The sequence below is a fragment of the Oncorhynchus keta genome, chromosome 30, assembly GCF_023373465.1.
Source record: "Oncorhynchus keta strain PuntledgeMale-10-30-2019 chromosome 30, Oket_V2, whole genome shotgun sequence".
NCBI lineage: Eukaryota > Metazoa > Chordata > Actinopteri > Salmoniformes > Salmonidae > Oncorhynchus > Oncorhynchus keta.
This window is the reverse complement of record NC_068450.1, coordinates 34904-39537: the sequence shown is the minus strand read 5'-3', so window position 1 is coordinate 39537 and position 4634 is coordinate 34904. Positions and strand designations below refer to the sequence as shown.

Genomic DNA, 4634 nt, shown 5'->3' with positions numbered 1-4634 from the left:
CTCTACCTCTTTCAGACCATCCCACCTATCACCATAGACCTCAGCTCTTTAATCCCACCCCTCAGCCTCTCTCAAACCATCCCACCTATCACCATAGACCTCAGCTCTTTAATCCCACCCTCTCAGCCCATCCCACCTATCACCATAGACCTAAACTCTTTAATCCCACCCCCTCAGCCTCTCTCAGCCCATCCCACCTATCACCATAGACATCAGCTCTTTAATCCCACCCCTCAGCCCATCCCACCTATCACCATAGACCTAAGCTCTTTAATCACACCCCTCAGCCTCTCTCAGCCCATCCCACCTATCACTATAGACCTCAGCTCTTTAATCCCACCCCTCAGCCCATCCCACCTATCACCATAGACCTAAGCTCTTTAATCACACCCCTCAGCCTCTCTCAGCCCATCCCACCTATCACTATAGACCTCAGCTCTTTAATCCCACCCCTCAGCCTCTCTCAGACCATCCCACCTATCACCATAGACCACCCTCGTTTGGTTTCCATTTGCCATATATTTTTCAATTGTGCTGTGATGTTTGACATATTTAAAAAAATATTAAACCTCCTCCATGTATATCTCACTAGGTCAGGATATTAAACCTCCATGTATCTCACTAGGTCAGGATATTAAACCTCCTCCATGTATATCTCACTAGGTCAGGATATTAAACCTCCTCCATGTATATCTCACTAGGTCAGGATATTAAACCTCCTCCATGTATATCTCACTAGGTCAGGATATTAAACCTCCATGTATATCTCACTAGGTCAGGATATTAAACCTCCATGTATATCTCACTAGGTCAGGATATTAAACCTCCATGTATATCTCACTAGGTCAGGATATTAAACCTCCATGTATATCTCACTAGGTCAGGATATTAAACCTCCTCCGTGTATATCTCACTAGGTCAGGATATTAAACCTCCTCCGTGTATATCTCACTAGGTCAGAATATTAAACCTCCTCCATGTATATCCACTAGGTCAGGCAGGATATTAAACCTCCTCCATGTATATCTCACTAGGTCAGGATATTAAACCTCCATCTATATCTCACTGGGTCAGGATATTAAACCTCCATGTATATCTCACTAGGTCAGGATATTAAACCTCCTCCATGTATATCTCACTAGGTCAGGATATTAAACCTCCATGTATATCTCACTAGGTCAGAATATTAAACCTCCTCCATGTATATCTCACTAGGTCAGGATATTAAACCTCCTCCGTGTATATCTCACTGGGTCAGGATATTAAACCTCCTCCGTGTATATCTCACTAGGTCAGGATATTAAACCTCCTCCGTGTATATCTCACTAGGTCAGGATATTAAACCTCCTCCGTGTATATCTCACTAGGTCAGAATATTAAACCTCCTCCATGTATATCCACTAGGTCAGGCAGGATATTAAACCTCCTCCATGTATATCTCACTAGGTCAGGATATTAAACCTCCATATATCCACTAGGTCAGGATATTAAACCTCCATATATCCACTAGGTCAGGATATTAAACCTCCTCCATGTATATCTCACTAGGTCAGGATATTAAACCTCCTCCATGTATATCTCACTAGGTCAGGATATTAAACCTCCTCCATGTATATCTCACTAGGTCAGGATATTAAACCTCCATGTATATCTCACTAGGTCAGGATATTAAACCTCCATGTATATCTCACTAGGTCAGGATATTAAACCTCCATATATCCACTAGATATCCACTAGGCCAGGATATTAAACCTCCATATATCCACTAGATATCCACTAGGTCAGGATATTAAACCTCCATATATCCACTAGGTCAGGATATTAAACCTCCATATATCCACTAGGTCAGGGTATTACACCTCCATATATCCACTAGGTCAGGATATTAAACCTCCATATATCCACTAGGTCAGGGTATTAAACCTCCATATATCCACTAGGTCAGGGTATTAAACCTCCATATATCCACTAGGTCAGGATATTAAACCTCCATATATCCACTAGGTCAGGGTATTAAACCTCCATATATCCACTAGGTCAGGATATTAAACCTCCATATATCCACTAGGTCAGGGTATTAAACCTCCATATATCCACTAGGTCAGGATATTAAACCTCCATATATCCACTAGGTCAGGATATTAAACCTCCATATATCCATTAGGTCAGGGTATTAAACCTCCATATATCCATTAGGTCAGGGTATTAAACCTCCATATATCCATTAGGTCAGGGTATTAAACCTCCATATATCCACTAGGTCAGGGTATTAAACCTCCATATATCCACTAGGTCAGGATATTAAACCTCCATATATCCACTAGCTCTAATGTATCCATGATCAAGTTGTTTGTAGAGTGATTTCCTTTTTACAATCCATTGAGGTACTTAATCCGTATTATAATCTCCCACTATAATAATAGATTATTTTTGTTACTTGTGAGCTCAATAGATTATTAAATATAAATTCGAAGAATAATATTATATAGATCAATTATCCCGATACGTTTGTGGTCCCATATTTAAAATAATCCATAGTGTCGTCTCATTGGAAGATGTGAAGAAGAAGAACGTGGCTTACTTCATTGATGGTAATCTCCTCGTGCGTAAATGGAAATCCCATGTTGACGCGGGTGGAGATTGGAATGCTGTTTACCAAATAGTGATTCCTACAGCCTTTCGACAAAATGTGTTATCCCTTGCTCATGATCACCAGTGGTCCGGTCATTTAGGAATCACCAAGACTTATGATCGGGTCCTTCGACATTTCTTTTGGCCAGGTTTAAAACAAGATGTGGCTCAGTTCTGTGGGACATGTCATGTAACAGGAAAACCAAATCAGGTTATTCCTCCCGCTCCTCTTTGTCCCATACCTGTCATAGGTGAACCATTCGAGCATGTGGTGGTTGATTGTGTCGGACCGTTACCGAAGACAAAATCGGGTAACCAGTTTCTGTTAACAATTATGTGTATGGCTACAAGATACCCCGAGGCCATTCCTCTGCGAAGGATTACAGCCCCAGAAGTGAGTAAAGCCTTAATTCAATTCTTCACGACATTTGGGTTACCTAAGGTGGTACAAAATGATCAAGGTACCAATTTCCTATCAAAGCTCTTCAAGCAGGTGTTAAAATCCTTGTCAATTACGCACTGCGTGGCAAGCGCATATCACCCAGAGTCTCACGGTGCGCTTGAACGCTGGCATCAGACACTGAAGTCTATGCTACGTAAATATTGTTTGGAATCTGAGAAAGATTGGGATGAGGGAGTTCCTCTAGTTTTGTTTGCTGCTCGTGAAACTGTACAGGAGTCTCTAGGCTTCAGCCCGGCTGAACTAGTGTTTGGTCACACAGTGAGAGGACCAATGAAAGTCCTTAAAGAACAGTTCTTGTCCCAAGAGTTGTGTACCAGAGACGAGAATGTGTTGGACTACGTTAGTCGCTTTCGTGAGAGCCTACGTCAAGCCTGTGCTCTCGCAAAGGAAGCTATGAAGTATGAAAAGACATTATGATAAACCGGCTGTTTCTCGTCCACTACAGCCTCGTGACCAAGTACTGGTGTTATTACCTGTTCCAGGATCTTCACTGTCAGCTCGTTTCTCTGGTCCTTATTTAATTGAAAAGAAAATAAGTGAAACTGACTATGTGCTTCAAACTCCTCACGTGCTTCTGAGAATTCTGCCTTTGTGACCCCAGACAGCTTCCGACAATACTCTGTCATGGCCTTTGGGATGCGGAATGCACCAACTACTTTCTGACGACTGGTTAACCCCTTATTAGCTGGCATTCCCAGTTGTAGTGCCTACATTGATGATCTAGTGATTTATTCATCTGAGTGGTCAGATCATGTTAACTCTCTAAGGGTAGTATATGAACATTTGGCAGCTGCTTCTCAAACCCTACGAGTTTGGGAAGGCTACTGTTACCTATCTCGGTAAAGAGGTTGGCCATGGACAGGTGCGCCCTGTTGATGCCAAGGTCTTGGCTATAACTGCATTCCCTGCACCTACCACCAGACGAGAGCTACACCGCTTGTTAGGGATGGTTGGCTACTACCGTAGTTTCTGTAAAAACTTCTCTGCGGTAGTTGCTCCATTAACCTCTAGCGTCGAGCAATCCCGTATCCGGGGGCGTAATTATAGCCTCAAGCTCATTACCATAACGCAACGTTAACTATTCATGAAAATCGCAAATGAAATGAAAAATATATTCACTCACAAGCTTAGCCTTTTGTTAACAACACTGTCATCTCAGATTTTCAAAATATGCTTTTCAACCATAGCTACACAAGCATTTGTGTAAGAGTATTGATAGCTAGCATAGCATTAAGCCTAGCATTCAGCAGGCAACATTTTCACAAAAACAATAAAAGCATTCAAATAAAATAATCTACCTTTGAAGAACTTCGGATGTTTTCAATGAGGAGACTCTCAGTTAGATAGTGTTCAGTTTTTCCAAAAAGATTACTTGTGTAGGAGAAATCGCTCCGTTTTGTTCATCACGTTTGGCTAAGAAACAAATCCGAAAATGCAGTCTCTACAACGCTAAACTTTTTACCAAATTAACTCCATAATATCGACAGAAACATGGCAAATGTTGTTTAGAATCAATCCTCAAGGTGTTTTTCACATATCT

General features: G+C 41.5%; 1 long non-coding RNA gene across 1 annotated transcript; it reads right to left on the bottom strand.

The window, feature by feature from the left end:
* Positions 1 to 630: 630 nt before the first annotated feature.
* LOC127913717 (uncharacterized) lies at positions 631 to 1637 on the bottom strand. The gene is made up of 3 exons (XR_008086542.1): positions 1526 to 1637; positions 1269 to 1344; positions 631 to 754 (listed from the first exon to the last, which is right to left on the bottom strand). It is a non-coding gene; the product is annotated as an uncharacterized LOC127913717 (long non-coding RNA).
* Positions 1638 to 4634: the final 2997 nt, after the last annotated feature.